A 27706-nucleotide genomic window follows, 5' to 3' on the forward strand; every position below is an offset into this window, starting at 1 on the left:
GCCTACACTGCTGGTCGGTCACATTAAATTACTTAATTGTCACGAAAATTCTTTGAAGTAAATGTGACAAATTAATGTAGGGAAGAAATAATTAATCAGTTTTCCCAAATAGCTAGTAAATGTTGCAGCCCAGATTTGAACACCCATTCACGCAACCCTAGAACTCATTCTCTGACCCATGTGACATATGCCTCTCAACAGTAAAAGGCTGACATTAAGAGTCAAGAGTTTCATCATAAAATGGTAACCAAGGAACTGATTTATGAGTTGGAGTTTTGGAATTCGCACCACCCTTTTACTTGGCATGTGGCTTTAGACAGGTTGCTTAATTTTTCTTATTTATTTATTTATTTATTTATTTATTTATTTATTTGAGATGGAGTCTCGCCCTGTCACCCAGGCCAGAGTGCAGTGGCGTGATCTTGGCTCACTGCAAGCTCCGCCTCCCGGGCTCATGCCATTCTCCTGCCTTAGCCTCCCAAGTAGCTGGGACTACAGGCGCCCACCACCACGCCCGGCTAATTTTTTGTATTTTTAGTAGAGACAGGGTTTCACAGGTTGCTTAATTTTTCTAAGCGTGAGCTTCTTCCTTTATAAAAAATGAGAAACTAATATCTGCCCTCCTTGTTCTTGCTATTTAAAAATTATGATAGAATAATATGATGAAGGCTGGAATTGCTTTGTAATTGAAAAGTATTAGAGGAAAGAACTAAAACTGGATGTGGATTTAATGCTGGGTTTAACAACTAACTAATAGTGTGGTCTTGGACAAAATAGTTTACCTCTGTGTGCAATGTCTGCTTCTATAAAGCAGAAATAATCATGCTGTTTTCATGTAGGTGCCAAGATTAGATGGAGTAGGCTGCTATAGCAAATTCTGTCACGGAAGTAGGCTATGTCCCCTGTCTGGCACAAGGTAGTTGCTTGGTAAATGTTAGATGTGCCCATCTTCTTTGCTTCCCTTCTTTAAGTAGATACGTGGATTCAGAAATAACCTGGAATTGTTATTTTTTTCTCCAGCCACTTGCTCATAGAGGATGTGTATGTGTGTGTATGTGTACTCGCAAGCACATATTTTGATTAAGCTTTTCTTTGCTTTTATCAGTTGGTGTACTTTGATTTTTACTATCTTTTAATGTATATTTTATGCCCAATCAATGTCAGAAACCTTATGCAAATATCTTGCTTGTTTCTATTTTCCATCTTGATCTCTACCCAGCTCTGCTAAGTTCTTTTAATTTAAATTTTTTAAATCAAACACTCAGAAAAGAAAAGGGGTGTGTGTGTGTCTGTGTGTGTTCCCTTCCCAGTGGCAGGTACTCTGGGCCATGCTCACAGTTAGGTACTGAATATTTGGACATTGGTCCCCAGTGACTAAAACTTGCTCTCTGGGAAGCATCGTAAACATTCAGATGAAGTGACTGGAAAGACCATTCAAGTTTTGCATTTACAAGTAGAAAAGTTGAGAGAAGGCAAATGGCTTGTTCAAGACTAGAGCCTAGGACTTTTCACTTCAGATCCAATGCTTTTCCACCAGGCTTTCACCGAGACATGGGAGAGATATAAAAGTCCTATAGAAAATATTTTCAAATATTTTAGTTGCTATTCAGAGTATATTTGTACAGTTTGTGTCTTCTCTCCTCTTGGCAACTGTTCAATAGTAATACTCCTTTGATACAGTTAAAATTCAGTCCTTTCATAGTTCCCAACATCACCACCTTTGTAAAGATTAGACAAACTGAGAGAAGAAAGTCAAATGGTCCTAAGATTTTAACTATAACTGGTTGCATAAACTTGAATGGTTGTTTTGTCTCTCAGTTTCTTTATCAGTAAATTCAGAATGATAACATCCATCTTGAAGAGTTGTTGAGAGAATGAGATTTTATAATATCAACAAACTACTTAATCTAGAGGTACACATTTTTTTTTAACTGATATGTGGGTCTTAGAACACTAAGAATACTACGTTTTCCTCCAAATTTCAGAAGAGATTTGGTTCTCTGTGGAAGTAAGGATGACTTTAATACATTCCAGAGTAAGATGAGTTGTTTGGGGGAAGTTTTAAAGAGCACCCTAGACAAGTGTAAGATTGCTATTTACTTCTTTCTCAGGTAAATAAAAAAATAAAGCAGAATGGGCTGATTTACCTTGTAATGGTATATCAGAATGATGAGGTCCCCCTTTCTGATCTCCCCACTTTCTGCAGGAGTACAGCTGATAGTAGGGATGTTGTTTTCCTTTGTTCTTTCAGTCTGGGAGCTGAGTTACTATCCTGTATTTTAAATGCCCATGGGGAAAGCTGTCCCTTGAAGAGTGTTGCTCCTGTGTATGTTTTCTTGGCTTTGTCACTGAGCTTCTGCACTCCAGCCACAAAAATGTACCCCAATGCAAAATAACTGGAGGAACCCATTAATTATTGAGAATCTGTATTATGTTGGGAATTGCCCTATATGCTTTATATATATTATTTTATTTAATTATTACCACAATTTTGAGTTAGACATAATAATCTGCATTTAGCAGATGAGAAAATGGAAGACTCACAGTATTTTCTGTAAAATGCTGGGCAATAAATGTTGATGGCTTTGCAGATCACGTGAGGCCTCTGTCTCAACTACTCTGCACTGTGGTCGTAGGGCACAAGCAGCGGTAGAAAATACGGAGACAAGTGAATGTGTCTGGGTTCCAATAAACTTTTATTTTCAAAAATAGGTGGTGGGCCGGAATTGAATTTCATAGCTTTAAGCCGACCCCTGTTTAAATAGTGACTATGAGGTAAAACCAGTATATGAAACCAGTTTTGTCTGCCTTTAGAGCTTAATCTCTACAGTCTCCTTAACAAGTTTCAAGATTAGAAAGAAACCCAAGTATATCATGCAAGACGGTGGTTTCTCAGTTTCCAAGATTTAAAGAGAAAGTGGCTTATGGACTGGCATGACAGATTCCTCAGAGGCAATTCCTGGAATCAGAGGCTTTGTGTCTGGGAAGAAGTGGCTGTATGTCTCAGGCAGGCTTTGCAGGTTTGGCCCTATTAAGTGATAGCAAGCACGATACCAATAGGCCAGATGCACTTTGATTGTGCCTTGACATGTTCTGGCCTGGACCATAGACATGCCAATGCTTTGAGTTTACACTGAGGATCCCAGAAGGACTTCTCTCAGAATTACTGTAAATCTATCTCCCAAGACACAAGGAACCTGACATTATTCAAGGGTGAAGGAAACACCTAAGCCAGGATTCAGATCAGGTAAAGAAGAATCTGGATGTGACCAATGCCTCCTGGTAAAACCACAGTCCATTGGCTTTGAAAAATAGCCCAATTATCTTCAATTTCAGCATGCAGAAAAATGATGCAGCATTGTGACCTCATACCATAAATCCCACACACATAAACACTCCCTATTCAATTAGTTGTTGCACTAAATTGCTCTCATCTAAGAGAAACGAATAGCCAGTTCTATCTGTCACCCAGGGTAGGCATAAAGCAGTCACAGAATAAGGCCATTCCACCGTCTCAGCCATCAGAAAAGAGAAAGGTTGGGTTTCTCGTTTAGTCAATGTACTAGCTATCAGAGCACTTGTAATATAGCACAGCAAATTGATGGAAAGAACCCTGCCATTCACAGTTCATCAACATGATCTTGCCAGCCACAAAGGGTGGGAGAAAAGATCCTGAAATTCAAAATCAGGACCACTGGCTTCTGTTTTAAAGTATGACCTTAGGCAATTGTAGAAGGGAGAACTGGGGACCCAGTGTCAGATTGTTTGCTTTTAAGCTCTTAAAGTAATCAGCTGGGTGGCCTGGGGAAAGTTACTTAATGTGACATAGATTGCCCTATGTTCATGTAAACCCATTCTCTACTCTTTCTAAGGAAATAGACTGCATTCTCCAGTCTCCTTTGCAGTTAGTTTGACTGTGTGGTTGAGTGCTAATTAATGGAATGTAGGTGGAAGAAATGAAGCCACTCTGAGGCCTGGACTATAAAAATTTTTCTTCATTCTCTCTCCCACCTTCCTCAGCTGTAAGTCAAGTAGAAAGGATCCTTCCAGGAACCTCAAAAGCCTAGAGACTGACAGAGGAGCCTTGATCCCTCAATAGAACAAAGTCCATTTTTCTCTCTCTATGCCTCTCACCATGTTCAGCTTGCCAACTGGACTTTATATAAATGGGTTAAGTCACTGAGATTCCTAGATTGATCTATGGTAGTAGTTAGTGTTAACTTAGCATCACAATAACAAGAATGAGGCAAAACAGCTCATTTTTCTGAGGTCTTACATTAATTAAAATAGGAAATAAACCATCATGAATTATCTCTTATGAATTTCAAAATAGTTACTTTGTTAGATAAGTTCTATTATTTTTCTTAATTCAAGGTTGAAGCTGAGGCCTACAGAGGTAATGTAGCTTGCAATGGAGCTGTGACTTGCTTAAAACACAGTTTTCTCATCTCTGTAATAAGGATGATAGTATCTGCCTCATCTATGCAAAATGTTATATGCGTCACATAAGTTAAGATATATAAAGGCACTTGGAGGACTAAAAGCATTGTATAAGTGCTAGGTATTATTAATCTCTCTAAGCCTCAGTTTTTATAGCTATAACATTTGTTCTACTTAATCTCTATTTTTAACACAATAACATGAAATATTTATGTGTTCCATGGAGGCTGATGGTGGTGACAAAGATTCCTTGCTATATAAATAGCATTTAGTGGGTAATAAGTGCATGATAGAGCAGGGAGCATGAGTGGTGAGCGTAAGTAGAAAGATGAAGCAGGAATAAGGCACTAACAAGGATTCTTCTCTTGTCTCATTCTCTTCTCTACTTTCTTCAGCTACATGTTTCCTCTGATCTGTAATTAGACATAATGGCACTAACTGCTGGGTGACGACACTAAATGACTCCGTCATTTCTCGAGTAGCTAATGTAATATTCAGCTCAGGTCTCAGGACCTAAGGGAATGGGAAAAATAAACTTTTATGGCTTTTCTTTTTAAGAAAAGATAGAAAATTGTTATACCACATGCTACTTGATACTAACGTTCAATTCTGATGTAATTCTCAGTGCAGGCCAGATCTAAGGACACAAATAAATGGGAAAAGATACATTTTATGGCTTTTCCTTTTCCTTTATTATACCATATACCACTTGATTATGAAGTTTAAATAAAAATACATGGCAGATTAGTGAAGTACATGTTTAACATGTCTGCCATCCAAGTTCTAATTCAAAAATCACAAGCTACAGGATTCTGGCCTATCTTGGACTTGCAGAAATGTTTGGTTTAATTCACAGTGTCATCCCATAAAATGTTAAGTTGGTAAATTGGTATTAGGAAATTTTTAACACACCCACATACACACACTCATATACGTGAACACACACACCATAATCTGAATCTGCTAGGCCATAATAAAGGTCTAGAAACTTTGAGGTCATGTCTATACATGACAATTGATTGGAACTGAAGAATGCTTCATATCAGGACAGGCCTGCACTCTCCACATTATCATGGTCTTCGCCACTCCCTATTCTCCCCACTGCTTCTTAACATGATGGGCAAGTGTCATTTCCTATTTTGCTCCCTTTCATGTTGCGTGTTTACCCCATTTACGCTGGTATTCTGGCTTCTGTAATTAATCAGCTATCTTGTCTTTAGACTATAGCTTTCCTAGGAAGACAGTATTACTGCCACAAATAAAATTAGACTCTTCTCCCTGTTGCTTTTGGAGCAGAGAGAAAATACTGTTCACTCTGGTTAGTAAATGAATCAGGCTTGCTAATATCTGTTCAGATACTGTTCATTCTGCAGAAAAAATCCTTCCTTACTATCTTTACTTTAACATCTCCTATTTATCATTTGAAGACTCACTTGTATGTCACCTCCCCTGACCCCCAGGAAGTCCTCCATAACCTCAACCACCTCAGCAGGCTAAGGAGGTTTTCCTTTCTCTGTCTTCAACAGCAACATATGCTTGTTTCTGTCAAAGGACTTAACATTGCAATAATTGATTTACTTGTCTATCTATCCTACTAAAACATAAGCTTGGGAGAATTTTCACCTCTTCTGCATATGTTGCACTCTATCCAGTCGCTGTGACTTTGTAGACACTGTTACCTCTTCTTCTTATAATGCCCTCCCCTACTTGCAGCACTCTCCTCAGCACAAGTAAATACTACTCACCTTTTTTTTTTTTAAACTTTATTTTGCTATGTATAATGAGCCCATTTCCCTACTACTGTTTCCAGGACACACTGTGATGAACAGAAGTGCCTGGTCAGGCATCCCTAATTGATTTCTGATCTTGAAAAGAATGTATGTAATATGTCTATATATAAAGATTAGTGGATTGTGGGTTTGGGTATACACCCTTTATCAGGTTGAGGAAGTTCCCTTCTGTTACTACTTTTCTTGAAATTCTTACCATGCATAGATAGGTATTGGACATTAATAGTGCCATTTCTGTGTCTATTGATACAAAACTGTGACTTTTCCATGAGGTTATTAATTGGTGGATTTCACTGATAAATTTTCTAATATTAAATCATCCTTTAATTTATTGCATAAATCCTATAACAATGCTACTCATCTTTGAGGACTTCTCAAGCATTACATTGTCAGTGAAACATTCTACAGAACCTTCTCACTGGCTTGGTTCCACTAACCTACATTCTCATAGTGTAATTTTGAGCCATAGTACCTAGTACCTATCACAAGGTACTCTACCTCTCACAACAGACTGTCATCTCCCTAACATTAGGAAGATTCCTGTGCAAAGGAGAGAGTGTTTATTCTCCATAACTTTAGCATTAGCATGCCTGGGATATGATAGATTTTGTATACATTTATCATGATAGATTATACACATACACATATATGCATATATATATTATATACACACACACACACACACTGAAGGATAGGAGAAAGGAAGAAGAGGGAGGGAGGGAAGGAAGGAAGGAAGGAAATTATTTCTTTGTGCTCTTATCTAAGTTCCTAGTGTTGATCTCTACCCTATTCTGTTCCACTTTAAAGCCAGTTGACCTACTTCTTATTGCTCATTTGAATACCACTGGTATGACTGGCCTGCTCTCCTTTCCTTATTTTCTAGTGATTTCTTATGAAACTGGCATGTAGTTTCGTATTTGGTCAGACAGCCTGTCAATGGATTTCCTTATTGTTTGAGTCTTTATAGCTTGCCTTTGGTGTGAACCCGGGATGCGGAGCTTGCAGTGAACCGAGACCGCGCCACTGCACTCCAGCCTGGGTGACAGAGTGAGACTCCGTCTCGAAAAAAAAAAAAAAAGAAAAGTTCCTAAATAAACATCTATAGCTCTCTTGTGGAATTTAGTGCTACTTATTCTTGTTTTTTCCAGGCTCTATCATCACCTGAGTCTTTTATCAGAATGGTCTCTGCAATCATTAAGGTTGTTTTGGAAGCAAATGACAAAAACCTATCTTGAATAAGTTTAAAAAAAAGAGATGCATTGGATGCTTGCCCAAATGTCATACAGCACAACTACATCACAGAAAGAACAGGCTCTGAGGAAAGAACTGATCCTAAGGAACAATTGTATTCAAAGACTTCAGGATCATCAGGACTCCCTCTATATTTAATTTCTTTATCTAACAGCTCTAGCTTAATTTATTCTAGTGTCCCAAGTCCAAAAATTTTAAGGAAGAGCTACTGTGATTAGCAGTTTGATTATTGTGTCTCCTCTGGTTTAAGGCCCCGTCAACTCCAGCTGGGAAAAAGTCACACATTTTAGAAATTGGCTACTTCTGTAGTTACCACATGGGAAGTGGAGAAACTGTCAGAAAAGCAGGGCAGAAGGGGCAAAACAGTATGCCCATTATATTTCCTGGCTAAGTATTTGGGAATAGCTATCCATTTAATTAACAGACACTAATTGAGCATCTATTGTTTCTAGGTACAAGAAGTACCCCAATGAATACAATCCACAAAATCACTCCTACCATGAAAATTATTTTTTCACTCATTAACAAATATTTACTTGGTACTTACTATATACAAGGACTGTTCTGGAAACTGTGGTGAGGTGAACATAAAAGACACAAATATATATAGTCTCAGCCCTCACAAATCTTGCAAGTGAAATGGGAGATAGGATGTTTGAACAAGTGAATGTTACACAAGACTGGTCAGTCCATTCATTCTGGCAGTCATTTACTGGGTACGCAGCATATGCCATTGTTTTAGACACAGAGGATATACAGATAAACAAGAAACTGTGGCTATTAAGATGTTCATAGATTAGAGCAGAAGTCTGACATATAAATAGTTAATTCCAACCAAGGATAATTCAATATTTTCTGACAAAGCTGTATAAGAAAGGAGATACCCATAAGAAGCAAAATGTTTTAGAAGTGTCCAGGAAAGAAAGACTATAGTTAGCAGAAAAGCCTAAATAGAAAGAATAAATCTAACCCCAGTGAAAGTAGCTGGAACAAAGATGCAGAGGATATATCTAGAAAATGGTGTGGAGAACCAGTGAGGACTTTAAGAAGCAATATAGAGGATAACTCTGGAAACGCACTTGGGAACAAGTGATAGCATGTTAATAAGTTTAGAGTTTTTTGCTTGACAATGAGTAGTCACTGATTGTTTTTGAGCAGGTAGTACCATGATCAAAATATATTTTTAAGTGATAAAATAATAGATGGGGTACTTCTTTGCTGCTGCTGGAGGGAGTGGAGTGCTATTTGATGGATGAAAAGAGACTAAATGGTTGTTTTAGGCTACATTGGGGATAATTTTCTCTTTAAATTTCTATTACATCATATAGCTCTTGAGGGGCTTAATTATATTGCAGCTCTCTGAGTTATCATCTTTCCAGTTAAACTGCAAGCAGTTTGAAAATAAGGAGTGTTATTCATTTTTTGTATCCCCCAAAGTCTAGTACAGAGTCTGGTTGAAAGTAGATTACAAATAAATACTTACAGAATGGATGCAAAAATAGGTGAGTATTCACTATTAATATAATGAATGGTATACTGAATGGCTCCAATAGAGTAATCTAAACACCCAATACCTGAGAATTCCCAACATTTGTTCAAATCTTGAGCATCACAGGGAGACAGCACATCATGTTGCAAATCTCAATTCTGTTACTTTCTAAATGTGTAGACTTATAAGTATAATTTTCTTAATTTCCTGAGCCTCCAATTATTATTTTTTCTGCTTAAATGGGGATAATAATTCTTACTTTCTCACAATGGTAGTGTGAAGATGAAAAGGCATACTGTATAAAGCACTTAGCTTGTTACTAGCACAAAGTGTAAACTCATTAAATGGTATAGCTTACATTTATATGTTTACAATAGCTTACTAATGATAGACAAGGCTGGAAATGGTTTTTTGCCTTTTTTCATTCCTTTATTTATTTATGCACTTATTATCCATCAGAAACATTAATGTATGCCTATTATTAGATACTGAAGGCACAAGAGTGGAAAAGTTATAGTACCTCACATTCAAATAACTCTCTAAATAATGGAGAATGCTAGTAAGTTAACAGGTATTTATGATACAATGGGATAAGCAAATGCTGCTATAAGGAAATGTGTTTTGAGGATGCCATCTTTAAGCAAGCCTGGAGGATGAGGGAGATCGTGGCTTGTTCAAGACCTGTGAGTAATTGATTTGGCTAGAGCTCCAAGTATAAGTGCTGTCATGAGGCTGGAGAAGTGAGCCAAGTCAAGTCATGGTGGACTTGCCAGTTCTTCACAACATTGAGAAGAAAATCCTAATTTCCCCATGGTTCATCCTCTTCAAATTCAAATATCTTTCTACTCAGGCCTGCTTCTTTAGGTCTTTTTGTGACTCTGCAGAGCAACCTAAGTCTTAGAAAATGCACTGGCTTCCCAGAGAGCCATAGCTGCGCTGGATGGCAATCACTTTTCGCTGGAAACCAGGATGCCTCTTTGGGCCTGCCTTTTCGGCAGGAGAAAGGACCCAGCTGGGACTGACTTGAGTCAACTTGCAAAACTCATTTCACACATGTGTTCTCTGGGAGCAGAATAAGAAGCCCCTCACTGGTGGAGTTAAAAATCAGTATTTGTCAGTGTGTTTGAGTATGGGAGGTCTGATGTTGGCTGTGCAAGGAGAATCTGAATAGAGTAAAGGAATCAAAAACATCAATTGGTTTCACTGAGCAATGAGTCTTTAAAAATTAAAGTTGTGTTTCTTCCCTCCCCCAGAGCTTCTTCTTTTCTTTTCTTCCTTTTTCTTTTTTAGTTTCCTGAACAAAACCATTGTTCTCTGTTATTAAAGAAAGGTTTACATTCCTTTGTTTCACTGTCTACCCTGTTATCACTCATTTACAAATATTAGTTTTTCACCCATTCATTTTTTGCATTAGATTACAACCATAGATGTAATCTATGGAGGTCATTACACCTCCACGATGACATGGTATGACCAATTTGGCACTATAAGTACTGTTCCCTTCTTCATACTTTCTTTATTTGAAGTGTGAGCTGGCCAAGAAAACTGATGTTTTTATTTGTTTGTTTGTTTTCCCTGGAGTGAGTGAGGTAAGCAAAACATGATTGGGCAAAAAGGAATGACTTCACCAGACTCTCCTTCTCACCCTCCTGAAAAGAGATGAAAGATGAAGTCCAAATTAGGATACATCCAGTCTGATACTTTCTGAGAAATGGATGTCACCCTTTAGTTGGCCACACCAGTTCTGCTCTGACCACATTAGTGGTCTTTGCAAAGTCACGTTTATTTTCAGAATGAATGCTGTCATTTATGTATGGTCACCCAGCTTCAGCATTTCAGAATATCCCTGAAATAAGATCAGGGAAACAAACGCTCGGGCTTTTCATTTTGAATTATTTAGAAAGAAGAGGATGACTTCTGTCTGAAGCCCATGATTTGACTGAGACAAGCCAAAAGCAAATTGTGTTTTCCAAGGTGGTAATCACCCGATCTGATAGGGGCTACTGACGTATTTTTCTGGTACTTGACTTGTGCTAGGGGCCTTACTCACTTAAGTTTATGTAATCCTCACCACCATCCAATAAAAAATGCAGTATTATCTTTCTTTTATCAGATAATAAAAATGATTCAGAGGTGTCAGTGAATGGTCAATGATCACAAGTCAGTACATGGGGAGTTGGATTTAAATCTGAATTTACTGGATTCCTAAAATTGTGTTTGTTCTGCTGCACTCTTAAGGCAAAAGGGAGAGGATCTGGCTTGCATTCATCCATTCTGAGATTAATGCCTCTCCTCTGTGTGTCTCAGGGAGTGCAAGTTTCAGAGTCTTTAAGAGAAATGGCAAAAGGCTGGTAGGCAGCTGAGGAGAATATTGGGGCTATTTAATTACATTTTCTCTAGTTTTCACAGGCATTTCTGGAAAGAGTCTAGATGAAATAAATAAACCAGCAATTTCTTCTCAGTGGTCAAATACACAATATGAGGATCCTGGAATCTAACAGCAACTTGAGAGAATTGAAACTTGGATTTTGACTACAGGGATAGGCTTTGGGGCCCAGACTTTAGATCCATTGCTGAATAAGCATTTTACTTGCTGAGTTTTTTCTGGGCAGGTTACTGCATGTTTCTGGGGCTCAGATTCTTGGTCTGTAAAATAATAATACAAAATTACTTTATTTTTATTTTTATTTTTTGATGATTTAATGTGATAAGTAATGTAGGTGCTTGGCACATAATAGGTTGTTTGTAAATGGCAACTATTATTCACTTCGAGTTAGAACATTTGGCATCTGTTTCTGGTTCTTCTATTATCTCACTTTTAAACCTTTGCTTCCTTTGCTTAGTTACTTAATATTTATGGTACAAGCTAATGCAAAACCAATGCAACACCAACAAAAAACCCAAAGACAAAACAATAAAATTTTAAAAACTCATAAAATAGGGTGTTTGAATTATTTCTCAACATTTTTCCTACCAAGTATTCCTTCTTTTAGTCTCCCTCGATTACTTGAACTGCAATTTGTTAATAGCTAATTTGTTTTCTTATTTTTAATTAATCAAAGATGTATATAATAAGTATTAGGCCTACAATAGAAAGACAAAGCAGTAGTAAATCTGGTTAATGAGTCCAAGTTTTTTCATTAACAAAAGAGGCCTTGTTTACGTAAATATTCAATTTCAAATAGCTATCTTTTGAATATATAAAATAGTTCAAGGATCCTCACTGATGATTTCTTGGATCCTTGGAGATTTGAGAACTCCAGGTTTGGCACCACAGTGCTGGACCTTGTCTAAGGGCCTTCAGCTGCATTAGGTCTTCAAAACCTTTGGCCTGTCCTTAAATTTTAAGATTGTTGTCCCCTAATTTTCTACTTTTTCTGTCCTAATTTCTGCAAAACCTATTCACCATTGCTGAAATTCATGTACTACGATTTTTACCCCCTTTTTGATAATAGCCACTCTTAGGGCCAGGGCGTCACTCTGGACCCTTGCTAGTCAAAGTGAGTTCTGTGCACCAACAGCATTTGTATCACTTGGCTGCTTGTTAGAAATGCTGAATTCCAGCCCCCACTTTGGGCTTTCTGAACTGGAATCTATAATTTAGCAAAATCCCTAAGAGGTTTGTATAGTCATTAAATTTGAGAAGCACTGGAGTAGAATGCAGATTAGAACTCAGTATGGAGCAATTCCCTAGTAAATTCGAATTCCTGATCTGTTACCTGGAACAAGCTATTCAACTGTTGTGAGCTTCAGTAAAAGAAAGGCAAAGAGCTTGCTTGTCTTACCTAGAGGTTTTGTTGTTAGTCGCAGGAAAATAATCAGTAATAAAATATCTCATAATGTTGTCAGCTGATCTATGACCCCAAAGTGCATATCATTGCATCACTCTTAGATTTTTTTTTTAAGAATCAGAATGAACTGTAAAATTAAATAAGTCCTCTTGCAATTCAGGAAACTCCTATAAGTCAAGTCACCACTCCTCTGCACTTCCCCTAGGAACTGTGAATCCCTCCTTCTCTGCCCTGTCCATATTGAGTTGGAGTTATCTGTTAGTCCCTTTGCATCCCCCTGAGATTTAGGAGTTCCTTGAAAGCATTGTCATGTAGACCGTATTAGACCCACCTCTGCTTTCTCCCTTACTTCTCTGTGCTTCTCCACCTCCTCCCAGTGCCTAGAACAGAGTGGGCTCACCATATATGCTTGTTGAGTGAATAAATAGATGTAAGATATAATAATACTTGACAGCATCTCTCTGAAAAAAAAAATGCAGCCAGGGCAGTGGGTACCTGTACCACCTGTTTAATAGGGTTGTTAAGATAATCAAATGAGCTTGGACACACAGTATCCCTATGTGAGCTGTAAAACACTGGATAAAATGAGAGAGCATTATTAGGCATATGCGGTCTGGCAGGGTCTTACAGATGGCAGTCACCTGTCATTATGAAAACTGTCTTTAAGCCAAAGCCAAAACAGTAGTGATTTCAGAGGCTCTTGGGGCAGTGAATTGTAAGCTTTTGTCTCTGCTCCCTCCTGAGACCAAGTTTTCATTTATCATGTGTATTTGCTCCAGGGTGGTGTATCTGCTGTTGTTCTTTTGTTGTCTGGAGTAGTGCGGCCACCTTGTTGAGCTGGCATGCATACCCTGCTTCCGGGAGCTGTGGGCAGCCTTCCGGGGTATTGCATTTGGTTGGCAAGGGCTCTCGTCCTGTCCTGTGCCATGTGCTTGCAGCGTTTTCATGCTGTGTTGCCTCATTAGGGAGACTCACTCAGACTGTTTTGCTAAAAAACAATAAGGTCTGCACTGGGATAGAGCACAGTTGGATAGACATTTATCTTTTCACAGGGCAAATCATGAGTAATTTTCTGGTTTGAATGCTGTATTTAACACCCTGTCTGGGGAAATGCTGTCAACCATGTCCTATTCCAAGGTGGCTTTATTAGAAGACTGTAAAAAAATCTTATTTAATATTCCTGGAATATACCTTTTTTCTTTGCTTAAATGTTTCCAGGGAGTAGTTGCTCCTCGTATCCTGGTCCTGATGCATAACCCTCTTAGGAATGGGCTATTTGTTGACGATGTGCACTCATGTTGGGTAGTATTCTTTGAATGCCAGTGAGGTAGAAAGGCAGACAGGCTCTTTACCATATCAAATTCAAAACCCAAGCTCTCTCCTCTACTGCATGTCAAAGGCAAGGGTGTAAAAACACTTCCATCTGTCAATTATTGGACTACTGCCCATAGCAAAGCAGAGAAATGAATCAGGTGAGGGGCTAAGTCCATTAATGACCAGCCTTGTACTCTCATCAAGAGTAGAATAGTCCAGTTGACTTGAATTTCATTCAGCATCTGAGCCACTTACAATTTGTGATCTAAGAGACATCCAGCTTCAATGTATTTCTTTGTTTTCAACTTATATTCAGGCATCCTAAAACTGTTTTCTTTCATCCAATCTCATCAATGTACAGATGAAAAAAAAGAAGTCTCAGAGAAATCAAGCGATCTGTTCAAAGTCACACAGCTCACATTAGCAGAGCTGAGATGATATCCTCTACTGGTGAACTGAACCCTTTGTCCTCGTAGAGTAATGGTAGGGTTCATGGAGACTGGGAGGGCAGTTAGTTATGTTCACTGGGAGAACAAAAGGTTGAGGCTAATTTGTAGCTGTAGGACCTTGAGAGATCTGCTTAGATATTCTTTAAGGCCTGTCCTCTGAATTAGTCTCATCTATGCAATGGGGATACCAGCACATACACAGGTTTTTGTGTGTATTAAATGAGATCATATTCGTAAACTCCTAGGACACTGCAGAAACACTGAAGTATAGACACTCCCAACAGACCCTTCCATTTCTGACATATTGGAGTTTTGAGCTGTACAAATACTGGGTTCTCATTCATCATGTATCAGAAAGCGTCTTGGAAAATGTGCTTGAAAAATATAACCATATGACATTAAAACAGTTTTCATTATATTGAGTTTAGAAATATTTTATCAGTGATTTTAGAAAAAATTGCCCTTAGAAACCCTTAAAGACTGTTTTCAAAGAAAGGTCTAATGCAGTGCAGCAGATCTCTCTGCCTGGGTAGACTTCTAAGCTTGGGTAAGCTGTTGTTTTTGTTTTGTTTTGTTTTCTCTTGGGACAAATGGGTCATTCATGAAATCTCATGGGAATCCATTATTCGTGATAGTTTTACATTGGCACTAGCTTAACATCATGCAGGATAACAAGCTGTAGTTCCAAACACCAAGGAAGGTAGCCCTGTGCCATGAAAACCAATGTTGTCCTACTTCCCTGGCTAGTGCAAAACCTCTGGGGTTATCTTGATCTCATTTCAGGGCAGTTTCCCGAGCTCAGCAACTCCCTCAAAGCAGTTCTCACAGTTAGCTGTAGGTGGCGATGTTGCACCAAGAACCTTCACAGTGGCTGTGGCAGGCAGAAGAGCATCCAGCTGTGGCCTGCTGAGGCTCAACTCTGCAAACCCTATTTTAAGTTCCTCTGGTTGGTCACAACCCAGCAGTTCCCCTCCTGGGTCCCCTGCTTACCAATCATTATCCCCAGCTACAAGCCAAGAAGGAGAGTTCTGTCTCCCCTACCTCCTCCCTACTTTCCTTTACAGTGGGCTGTGATTAATGGCAGCGCTAGTGAACAATTGAGAGAGAGAAGGTACTTGCCTAATGCAACAGCAGAGAGATTAAATGCAAACGGGTGCCGAACCTCTCTAGCGAGAGCATCCTTGCAAATTTGTTTTCCCTTCCTTCTACAGGGGCCCCCTCCTTAGCGTGGAGACAGGCACAGTGACTTTATTAATCAAGGCGCTTTGCAGGGGCCGATGAATTTTAACAGCAAATTGTCACTTACAATCCTTTGCTGTCTCATGTATCCCTGAGCACTGGTTATTTCATCGTCACCAATTAATCAAGACAGCCACAAAGCCACCCTGGAGTTTATTAGCAGAAAACATATTGTCTCTTCCTCAGAAACAAGCTTTTTCTGTTACATCAAATGTGAAAACTACTTTGCTTTAGTGTTTTGATTGAGAGACACACACAAGTCATAGTTACCCTTTTATATTTTTCAAGATGATCATTGATAAGATTTTCCCAAATCTTATTATACTTCCTTGCTGTAAGGACTCCGGAGGATTGACAGAAACAGACTTGAGACAAGATACTTTTTAACCTATGGTGGTTCTCAAACCTAACTGCGTATTAGAATTATTTACAGAGCTTTTTAAAAACACGCTCCTGGGCTGCATTAAATGCAAATGATTACAGAATTTCTGGGGCTCTTGCCTGGGTATGGATAAAGTTTTCTCATGCAATTTGCAGCCTGGATTGGCAGCTGGTGCGAAACAATCTTGCTCACCTGAAGATGGTATGCTCATGTACAAAATGAGGGACTTTTATCTGTATGGGGTTTTTGTGGTACTTCAATGATGTCCATCTCTCTCTTTACTGACTTTCTGCAAGACAGAACAACTTTGGTAGCCAGATATTTGCATATTGCATTTCTTCTATTCTTGCATTCATTCACTCACTCATGTATTCATTTCAATAAACATTTATTTGCCATTTTCCTCTGAGCCAGATTAAATCTCTGCCATCACAATTGTTAATATTCAGCAAATACTTACAAAAACTACATTTCATTACAGTTACGATAAAGGCTATGAAGGAGAAACACAGGGTACCATGAGAGCATTTGATGAAGATTGAATCTTGCCTGTGAGTCAGAAAAGGCTCCCGTAGGAAATGGCATTTACAGGGAGACCTGAGAGTTGATAGGAATCAGCCTGGTCAGAGGAATGGTGGGAAGAGGGAGTAAGAGAAAGAATAAACTGTGCAAATGGCCAGTAGGAAGATGGCTTATTATAGGTATCAGAAGGAGGCCTAGGGGGAGAATGATAGAGTTTGAGGGTGTAGGGGTGGAAAGGGTGTAGTACCTGTTTTCTTCATTCTATGGGTCATGGCTGGTATTCCTATAACAAAATACAAGTTAACAAGAGAAAAGTAGAACATATTTAATTAATCCAGATTGTACAACCATGTAGAAATGTGATTGGACAAAAAGGGAATGATCTAATAGTAATAGACTGAGTGGGGAAACCTAGCAAGGCCTATGTGTTTGAAACTTTCTTGGTCTTGTTGTGACATTTCTTCCACCCAGTTATGGGGCAGGATCCCTTCTGGAATGAGGGTTTTATAATCTACTTTCAGACAAGGTAACTCAAAACATTTCTTTACAACCGGGTCTTATACAGAAAAGCAGGGGAAGATTAGAGCAATATTTCTAGGTTTTATGGCTGGCTTTGGGGGAGAAGGATTCTGGTTTCTAAGACCCACTTTGGGGAAGAGGGATTCTAGTTTCTAGGGCTTGCCTTAGAAATGGAAGGAAAGCAGCAGAAAAGAAGGGCAGGAGGTGAGAAAGACACTTTGCTTCTGACGACCTTCTAATGTTTTTCAGTTCAAATTACTCAGTGTACCAAGGTGCCATACTTTGGGGTATTATTTCCTGAGCCTCAGCAAGTCTAAGGGGTAGGTAAGAATGGATTTCATAGGACTTTGTAGGTCATTTTTGGGACCTTATCTAGAAATTAAAGAAGCTTTTGCATAATCTTTTTTAAAAAGTTGAATGGTTAGACTAGTGCATTAAAAAATATTTAGGAGAAAAAAATTCCTGAATGGCAAAGTAAAGACCTTCAAAAATCTGCTCCTTTATAAAAGCAACAGTGGCAAGAATTATTGAAGTCAAACTTTTTCAGAACTCTGGAAATTAGCCAAAAGCTTGCAAAAATTTGAGGACTGTGTAACTTACCTGCACGTTGCGCACATGTACCATAGAGCCTAAAGTATATTAATAATAATAATAATAAAGAAAAAAAACATAAAAAGAGAAACAACATTAAAATGTACTCTATTCAAAAAAAAAAAAAAAAAAAGAAAGAAAAATGGCTGGAGATTAGTAAGAATGGTGAGAATGTGGTGTTTTGACTTATTCTATTCCAATCTCCTAATCCCCGGGTCCCCAGCAGTGTGGAAAACTAGCAGGCTTATAACCATGGCAGCGAAAAAGTCCAGATGCCTAATAGTTACTACAGGGGTCAGAAAAGGTTGGATGTTTCTCAAAAAGACCTATCCCCAGGGAATTGTCACTCTTTGACCCACCTGACAGCTCCCTAGAAAAGCTTCTTTTTACAAGGTTTGTCTTTGTTTGATCTGACTCAGAGATCATTCAGTGGGAAAAGTCCTTTTCCCAGGGCATTTGATGAGGATCATTGGCCAATTGTTTAACATTACAACTGTCTAGGGTGGGGATGCCAGTTGAGGCAAATAAGAGACTGACCAAAAACTTTAAAGGAAAATCTTGGAATTGAGATGCTTCTACGAGGCTTTGGAAAGCTCTGACATATTCCTGGAATTTAGAAGGCACGTGCATGTACAGGACTGTATACATAACTCCTGGTAGCTGTGAGGCCTCTGGATTAAAACAACAGCAACAACAACAGCAGCAAAAACCTGAGAGGACATTAATCTTTCACCTCTTGCTGAACTTGAGGGTCTCTGCAAGCAGGAAGTAAACACTCAGTGTTGACTTTGTGCTCCACCACACACACAGAGTCCCATAGCAAATGATGGGGGACTTACCGATTCAAGATATTTAAGAACATCTCTGTTCAGTCATAGCTAACCACTGAGCTAACCAAGCAGAGACTCCAGTCAGAGATAAAACATAACAAAGTATATAGAGTTTGCAGAATTGGATAAAGAAATTCCTTAAACAAACAGTACTAGTAGCAGCAGCAACAATAACAACAACAACAATAGCCACAATAAACAGCAATAATAAAAAACCGTGGTTTGGGGGAGTAGGTCTGATTTTCCAGAGTTGCCACAAATATTATTCAAAATAACTAGTTTTAAAAAACAAATTTAATAAATATGTGAAGAAACAGGAAAGTGTGGCCTATTCACACAGAAATAAAAAGCAGACAATAGAAATTGTCCCTGAAGAAATTCAGATGTTTTACTTACGATAGTGAACTTAAATTATCTATTATAAATATGTTCAAAGAATAAAACAATCTGAACATATAAAGGAAAGTGTAAGAAATGCTTCTCTAACTAAAGAATATCTATAAATAGATAGAAACAATAAAAAGAGCCAAATAGAATTTCTGGAGTGAAAAGTATAATCATTGAATAGAAAAAAAAAATCACTAGAGGGGTTAAGCAACACATTTGAGCTGATCAAAGAATCAGTGAACTGGAAGATACGACAACTGAGATTATGCATTCTGAAGGTCAGAGAGAAAACAGAATGGAGAAAAACAAAGTGCCCCAGAGCTGTGTGAGACGAGACACCATCACTCATACCAACATATGTACATATATACACACACACGTATATATATGTACATACACACACACACACACACACACACAGTAGTTCATCCTTATCCACAGAGATAGACATTCTAAGACTCCAAGTGGAGGCTTGAAATCACAGATAGTACCAAAATCCTATTTAAACTATGCTATTTTTTTTTAATTTTATTATTATTATACTTTAAGTTTTAGGGTACATGTGCACAATGTGCAGGTTTGTTACATATGTAAACATGTGCCATGTTGGTGTGCTGCACCCATTAACTCGTCATTTACCATTAGATGTATCACCTAATGCTAACCCTCCCCCTTCCCCCCCATCCCACAACAGTCCCCGGTGTGTGATGTTCCCCTTCCTGTGTCCATGTGTTCTCATTGTTCAATTCCCACCTATGAGTGAGAACATGCGGTGTTTGGTTTTTTGTGCTTGTGATAGTTTGCTGATAATGATGGTTTCCAGCTTCATCCATGTCCCTACAAAGGACATGAACTCATTATTTTTTATGGCTGCATAGTATTCCATGGTGTATATGTGCCACATTTTCTTAATCCAGTCTATCATTGTTGGACATTTGGCTTGGTTCCAAATCTTTGCTATTGTGAATAGTGCCGCAATAAACGTATGTGTGCATGTGTCTTTATAGCAGCATGATTTATAATCCTTTGGGTATATACCCAGTAATGGGAAGGCTGGGTCAAATGGTATTTCTAGTTCTAGATCCCTGAGGAATCGCCACACTGACTTCCACAATGGTTGAAATAGTTTACAGTCCCACCAACAGTGTAAAAGTGTTCCTATTTCTCCACATCCTCTCTAGCACCTGTTGTTTCCTGACTTTTTAATGATTGTCATTCTAACTGGTGTGAGATGGTATCTCATTGTGGTTTTGATTTGCATTTCTCTGATGGCCAGAGATGATGAGCGTTTTTTCATGTGTTTTTTGGCTGCATAAATGTCTTCTTTGGAGAAGTGTCTGTTCATATCCTTCACCCACTTTTTAATGGGGTTGTTTGTTTTTTTCTTATAAATTTGTTTGAGTTCATTGCAGATTCTGGATATTAGCCCTTTGTCAGATGAGTAGATTGCAACAATTTTCTCCCATTCTGTAGGTTGCCTGTTCACTCTGATGGTAGTTTCTTTTGCTGTGCAGAAGCTCTTGAGTTTAATTAGATCCCATTTGCCAATTTTGGCTTTTGTTGCCATTGCTTTTGGTGTTTTAGACATAAAGTCCTTGCCCATGCCTGTGTCCTGAATGGTATTGCCTAGGTTTTCTTCTAGGGTTTTTATGGTTTTAGGTCTAATGTTTAAGTCTTTAATCCATCTTGAATTATTTTTTGTAGAAGGTGTAAGGAAGGGATCCAGTTTCAGCTTTCTACATATGGCTAGCCAGTTTTCACAGCACCATTTATTAAATAGGGAATCCTTTCCCTATTTCTTGTTTTTGTCAGGTTTGTCAAAGATGAGATAGTGGTAGATATGCGGCATTATTTCTGAGGGCTCTGTTCTGTTCCATTGATCTATATCTCTGTTTTGGTACCAGTACCATGCTGTTTTGGTTACTGTAGCCTTGTAGTATAGTTTGAAGTCAGGTAGCGTGATGCCTCCAGCTTTGTTCTTTTGGCTTAGGATTGACTTGACAATGTGGGCTCTTTTTTGGTTCCATATGAACTTTAAAGTAGTTTTTTCCAACTCTGTGAAGAAAGTCATTGGTAGCTTGATGGGGACGGCATTGAATCTATAAATTACCTTGGGCAGTATGGCCATTTTCACAATATTGATTATTCCTACCCATGAGCATGGAATGTTCTTCCATTTGTTTTATCCTCTTTTATTTCATTGAGCAGTGGTTTGTAGTTCTCCTTGAAGAGGTCCTTCACATCCCTTGTAAGTTGGATTCCTAGGTATTTTATTCTCTTTGAAGCAATTGTGAATGGGAGTTCACTCATGATTTGGCTCTCTGTTTGTCTGTTTTTGGTGTATAAGAATGCTTGTGATTTTTGTACATTGATTTTGTATCCTGAGACTTTGCTGAAGTTGCTTATCAGCTTAAGGAGATTTTGGGCTGAGACGATGGGGTTTTCTAGATATACAATCATGTCATCTGCAAACAGGGACAATTTGCCTTCCTCTTTTCCTAATTGAATGCCCTTTATTTCCTTCTGCTGCCTGTTTGCGCTGGCCAGAACTTCCAACACTATGTTGAATAGGAGTGGTGAGAGAGGGCATCCCTGTCTTGTGCCAGTTTTCAAAGGGAATTCTTCCAGTTTTTGTCCATTCACTATGATATTGGCTGTGGGTTTGTCATAGATAGCTCTTATTATTTTGAGATACGCCCCATCAATACCTAATTTATTGAGAGTTTTTAGCATGAAGCATGGCTGAATTTTGTCAAAGGCCTTTTCTGCATCTATTGAGACAATTGTGTGGTTTTTGTCTTTGATTCTGTTTATATGCTGGATTATGTTTATTGATTTGTGTATGTTGAACCAGCCTTGCATCCCAGGGATGAAGCCCACTTGATCATAGTGGATAAGGTTTTTGATGTGTTGCTGGATTCAGTTTGCCTGTATTTTATTGAGGATTTTTGCATCGATGTTCATCAGGGATATTGGTCTAAAACTCTCTTTTTTTGTTGTGTCTCTGCCAGGCGTTGGTATCAGTATGATGCTGGCCTCATAAAATGAGTTAGGGAAGATTCCCTCTTTTTCTGTTGATTGGAATAGTTTCTGAAGGAATGGTACCAGCTCCTCTTTGTATCTCTGGTAGAATTCGGCTGTGAATCCATCTGGTCCTGGACTTTTTTTTGATTGGTAAGCTATTAATTATTGCCTCAATTGCAGAGCCTGTTGTTGGTCTATTCAGAGATTCAACTTCTTCCTGGTTTAGTCTTGGGAGGGTGTATGTGTCGAGGAATTTATCCATTTCTTCTAGATTTTCTAGTTTATTTGCATACAGGTGTTTATAGTATTCTCTGATGGTAGTTTGTATTTCTGTGGGATAGGTGGTGATATCCTCTTTGTCATTTTTTATTGCATCTATTTGATTCTTGTCTCTTTTCTTCTTTATTTGTCTTGCTAGTGGTCTATCAATGTTGTTGATCTTTTGAGAAAACCAGCTCCTGGATTCATTGATTTTTCGAAGATTTTTTTGTGTCTCTATTTCCTTCAGTTCTGCTCTGATCTTAGTTATTTCTTGCCTTCTGCTAGCTTTTGAATGTGTTTGCTCTTGCTTCTCTAGTTCTTTTAATTGTGATGTTAGGGTGACAATTTTAGATCTTTCCTGCTTTCTCTTGTGGGCATTTAGTGCTATAAATTTCCCTCTACACATTGCTTTGAATGTGTCCCAGAGATTCTGTTATGTTGTATCTTTGTTCTCATTGGTTTCAAAGAACATCTTTATTTCTGCCTTCATTTCATTATGTACCCAGTAGTCATTCAGGAGCAGGTTGTTCAGTTTCCATGTAGTTGAGCGGTTTTGACTGAGTTTCTTAATCTTGAGTTCTGGTTTGATTGCACTGTGGTCTGAGAGACTGTTTGTTATAATTTCTGTTCTTTTACATTTGCTGAGGAGTCCTTTACTTCCAACTATGTAGTCAATTTTGGAATAAGTGTGGTGTGGTGCTGAAAAGAATGTATATTCTGTTGATTTGGGGTGGAGAGTTCTGTAGATGTCTATTAGGTCCGCTTGGTGCAGAGATGAGTTCAATTCCTGGATATCCTTGTTAACTTTCTGTCTCATTGATCTGTCTAATGTTGACAGTGGGGTGTTAAAGTCTCCCATTATTATTGTGTGGGAGTCTAAGTCTCTTTGTAGGTCACTAAGGACTTGCTTTATGAATCTGGGTGCTCCTGTATTAGGTGTGTATATATTTAGGATAGTTAGCTCTTCTTGTTGAATTGATCCCTTTACCATTATGTAATGACCTTCTTTGCCTCTTTTGATCTTTGTTGGTTTAAAGTCTGTTTTATCCGAGACTAGGATTGCAACCCCGGCCTTTTTTTGTCTTCCATTTGCTTGGTAGATCTTCCTCCATTCCTTTATTTTGAGCCTCTGTGTGTCTCTGCACGTGAGATGGGTTTCCTGAATACAGCACACTGATAGGTCTCGACTCTTTCTCCAATTTGCCAGTTTGTGTCTTTTAACTGGAGCATTTAGCCCATTTACATTTAAGGTTAATACTGTTATGTGTGAATTTGATCTTGTCATTATGATGTTAGCTGGTTATTTTGCTCGTTAGTTGATGCAGTTTCTTCCTAGCCTTGATGGTCTTTACATTTTGACTTGTTTTTGCAGTGGCTGGTACCGGTTGTTCCTTTCCATGTTTAGTGCTTCCTTCAGGAGCTCTTTTAGGGCAGGCCTGGTGGTGACAAAATCTCTCAGCATTTGCTTGTCTGTAAAGGATTTTATTTCTCCTTCACTTATAAAGCTTAGTTTGGCTGGATATGAAATTCTGGCTTGAAAATTCTTTTCTTTAAGAATGTTGAATATTGGCCCCCACTCTCTTCTGGCTTGTAGAGTTTCTGCCGAGAGATCAGCTGTTAGTCTGATGGGCTTCCCTTTGTGGGTAACCCGACCTTTCTCTCTGGCAGCCCTTAACATTTTTTCCTTCATTTCAACTTTGGTGAATCTGATAATTATGTGTCTTGGAGTTGCTCTTCTCGAAGACTATCTTTGTGGCATTCTCTGTATTTCCTGAATTTGAATGTTGGCCTGCCTTGCTAGATTGGGGAAGTTCTCCTGGATAATATCCTGCAGAGTGTTTTCCAACTTGGTTCCATTCTCCCCGTCACTTTCAGGTACACCAATCAGACACAGATTTGGTCTTTTCACATAGTCCCATATTTCTTGGAGGCTTTGTTCATTTCTTTTTATTCTTTTTTCTCTAAACTTCGCTTCTCGCTTAATTTCATTCATTTCATCTTCCATCGCTGATACCCTTTCTTCCAGTTGATCGCATCGGCTACTGAGGCTTGTGCATTCGTCACGTAGTTCTTGTGCCGTGGTTTTCAGCTCCATCAGGTCCTTGAAGGACTTCTCTGCATTGGTTATTCTAGTTAGCCATTCGTCTAATTTTTTTCAAGGTTTTTAACCTCTTTGCCATGGGTTCGAACTTCCTCCTTTAGCTCGGAGTAGTTTGATCTTCTGAAGCCTTCTTCTCTCAACTCGTCAAAGTCATTCTCTGTCCAGCTTTGTTCCGTTGCTGGTGAGGAGCTGCGTTCCTTTGGAGGAGGAGAGGTGCTCTGATTTTTAGAGTTTCCAGTTTTTCTGCTCTGTTTTTTCCCCATCTTTGTGGTTTTATCTACCTTTGGTCTTTGATGATGGTGATGTACAGATGGGTTTTTGGTGTGGATGTCCTTTCTGTTTGTTAGTTTTCCTTCTAACAGTCAGGACCCTCAGCTGCAGGTCTGTTGGAGTTTGCCGGAGGTCCCCTCCAGACCCTATTTTCCTGGGTATCAGCAGTGGAGGCTGCAGAACAGTGAATATTGGTGAACAGCAAATGTTGCTGCCTGATCATTCCTCTGGAAGTTTTGTCTCAGAGGAGTACCCAGCCGTGTGAGGTGTCAGTCCGCCCCTACTTGGGGGTGCCTCCCAGTTAGGCTACTCGGGGGTCAGGAGCCCACTTGAGGAGGCAGTCTGCCCGTTCTCAGATCTCAAGCTGCATGCTGGGAGAACCACTACTCTCTTCAAAGCTGTCAGACAGGGATATTTAAGTCTTCAGATGTTACTGCTGCCTTTTGTTTGTCTGTGCCCTGCCCCCAGAGGTGGAGCCTACAGAGGCAGGCAGGCCTCCTTGAGCTGTGGTGGATTCCACCCAGTTCGAGCTTCCCTGCTGCTTTGTTTACCTACTCAAGCCTGGGCAATGGGGGGCGCCCCTCCCCCAGCCTCGCTGCCGCCTTGCAGTTTGATCTCAGACTGCTGTGCTAGCAATGAGCAAGGATCCGTGGGTGTAGGACCCTCTGAGCCAGGTGCAGGATATAATCTCCTGGTGTGCTGTTTGTGAAGCCTGTTGGAAAAGCACAGTATTAGGGTGGGAGTGACCTGATTTTCCAGGTGCCATCTGTCACCCCTTTCTTTGACTAGGAAAGGGAATTCCCTGACCCCTTGCGCTTCCCGGGTGAGGCAGTGCCTCGTCCTGCTTCGGCTCACTCATGGTGCGCTGCCCCCACTGTCCTGCACCCACTGTCCAGCACTCCCCAGTAAGATGAACCTGGTACCTCAGTTGGAAATGCAGAAATCACCCATCTTCTGTGTCACTCACGCTGGGAGCTGTAGACTGGAGCTGTTCCTATTCAGCCATCTTGGCTCCACCCCCCTATGTTTTTTCCTGTAGTAGAAAATGCCCACCTTTTCACTGAAATAAAGCACTTTATGGCTGGAACTACAGGCACCCACCACCTCACAGGCTAATTTTTTGTATTTTTAGTAGAGACGGGGTTTCACTGTGTTAGTCAGGATGGTCTCCATCTCCTGACCTTGTGATCTGCCCACCTCTGCCTCCCAAAGTGCTGGGATTACAGGCATAAGCCACCACACCTGGCCACCCAGAGTGTCTTTTTAACTCCAAACAGCTGCACTAGCTCCTCAGTAGTGGTTCTTAACCAGGCTAAAAATGGCTGAAATGAAAGACATAAAATTCAGAATTGGGATAGCAAACAAGATCATCAAGATTTAGGAGAAAATCAAAGTCCAATCCAAGGGATCTAAGGAATTCAATAAAATGATACAAGAGCTGAAAGATGAAATAGCCATTTTAAGAAAGAAGCAAACTGATTTTATGTAACTAAAAAGCTCACTACAATAATTTTATAATACAATTGAAAATGTCAACAGCAGAATAGGTCAAGCCAAAAAAAAGAATTTCAGGACTCCAAGACTGGTTTTTCAAAACAACTCAGTCAGAAAAAGAATAAAAAAATGAATAAATCCTCTGAAAATATAGGACTATGTAGAGTAGTCAAACCTGTGACTCATTGGCATCCCTGAAAGAGAGAGAGAGTGCAAGCAACTTGGAAGCCATATTTGAGGATATTTTTCATCAAAATATTCCCAAAGTTGCTAGAGAGGTCAACAAGCTAATTCAGGAAAGTCAGAAAACCTCTGTGAGATACTACATACAAGACATTCATCCTCAAGACATAGAGTCATCAAATTCTCCAGGGGAAACCTGAAAGAAAAAATATTTAAGGCAGATAGAGAGAAGAGAGAATTCCCTACAAAGGGGATTCCATCAGGCTAGCAGTAAAGCTTTCATCAGAAACCCTACAAGCCAGATGAGATTGAGGGATTTATATTCAGCATTCTTAAAGAAAAGGAATTCCAAACAAGAACTTTATATCCATTCAAACTAAGCTTCATGGGTGAAGGAGACATACAATTCTTTTCAGACAAACAAAAGCTAAGGAAATTTATTACCATGAGACCTGCCTTATGAGAGGTCCTTAAGGGAGTGCTCTACATGGAAATAAAGAGTGTTACTGGCCACCACAAAAACACACTGAAATACATAGACCATTGACACTGTAAATAAACTACACAATCAAGTCTGCATAACAACTAGCAAACAACATGATGACAGGATCAAATCCATACATATCAACGTTAACATTGAATGTAAATGGGTTAAATACCCCACATAAAAGGCACATAGTGGAAAGTTGGACAAAGAAATAAGCTGTCTTCTAGAGATGCATCTCATGTGCAATGATACCCATAGGTTCAAAGTAAAGGGGTGGAGAAAAATCAACTAAGCAAAGGGAAAACAAACAAGAGCAGGGAATTGGTATCCTAATTTAAGAAAAAACAGACTTTAAACCAACAACAGTTAAAAAAACAATGGAGGACATTCCATAATGATAAAAGGTTCTGTTCAATAAGAAGACTTAACTATCCTTAATATAGACGTACCTAACACTGGCACACCTGTATTCATAAAACAAGTTCTCAGAGACCTACAAAGAGACTTAGATAAGCACACAATAATAGTGGGAGACTTTACCACCACTATATTGGACAGATTTTTGAGGCAGAAAACGAACAAAGATATTCAGGATGAAAACTTGACACTTGACCAAATGGACCTAACAGGCATCTAAAGAACACTCCACCAAACAACAAAATATATATCCTTCTCATCTGCGCATAGCATATACTCCAAAGTTGACCACATGCTCAGACATAAAACAATTCTCAGCAAATTCAAAAAAGAACAAAGTAATACCAGCCACATTCTAAAACCACAGTGCAATAAAAATAGAAATCAGTACTAAGAATATCTGTGAAAACCATACAATTACATGCAAATTAAATAACCTGTTCCTGAATGACTTTTGGGTAAATAATGAAATTAA

At 39.0% G+C, this 27706-nt stretch overlaps 1 long non-coding RNA gene across 2 annotated transcripts in view; it reads right to left on the reverse strand.

Moving 5' to 3' along the window:
- Positions 1 to 9398: 9398 nt before the first annotated feature.
- LOC129048634 (uncharacterized) overlaps positions 9399 to 27706 on the reverse strand; it is a 28939-nt gene continuing 10631 nt past the window's right edge. Inside the window, exons 3-5 of one of the 2 annotated variants that reach the window (XR_008511141.1) lie at positions 16915 to 16950; positions 16338 to 16434; positions 9399 to 11616 (exon numbers count right to left, since the gene is read on the reverse strand). This is a non-coding gene — a long non-coding RNA (uncharacterized LOC129048634). The remainder of the gene's footprint in view (positions 11617 to 16337; positions 16435 to 16914; positions 16951 to 27706) is intronic. The other variant, XR_008511140.1, reaches the window with a different exon arrangement.

This window comes from Pongo abelii, chromosome 9, assembly GCF_028885655.2.
Source record: "Pongo abelii isolate AG06213 chromosome 9, NHGRI_mPonAbe1-v2.0_pri, whole genome shotgun sequence".
NCBI classification, from domain to species: Eukaryota; Metazoa; Chordata; class Mammalia; order Primates; family Hominidae; genus Pongo; species Pongo abelii.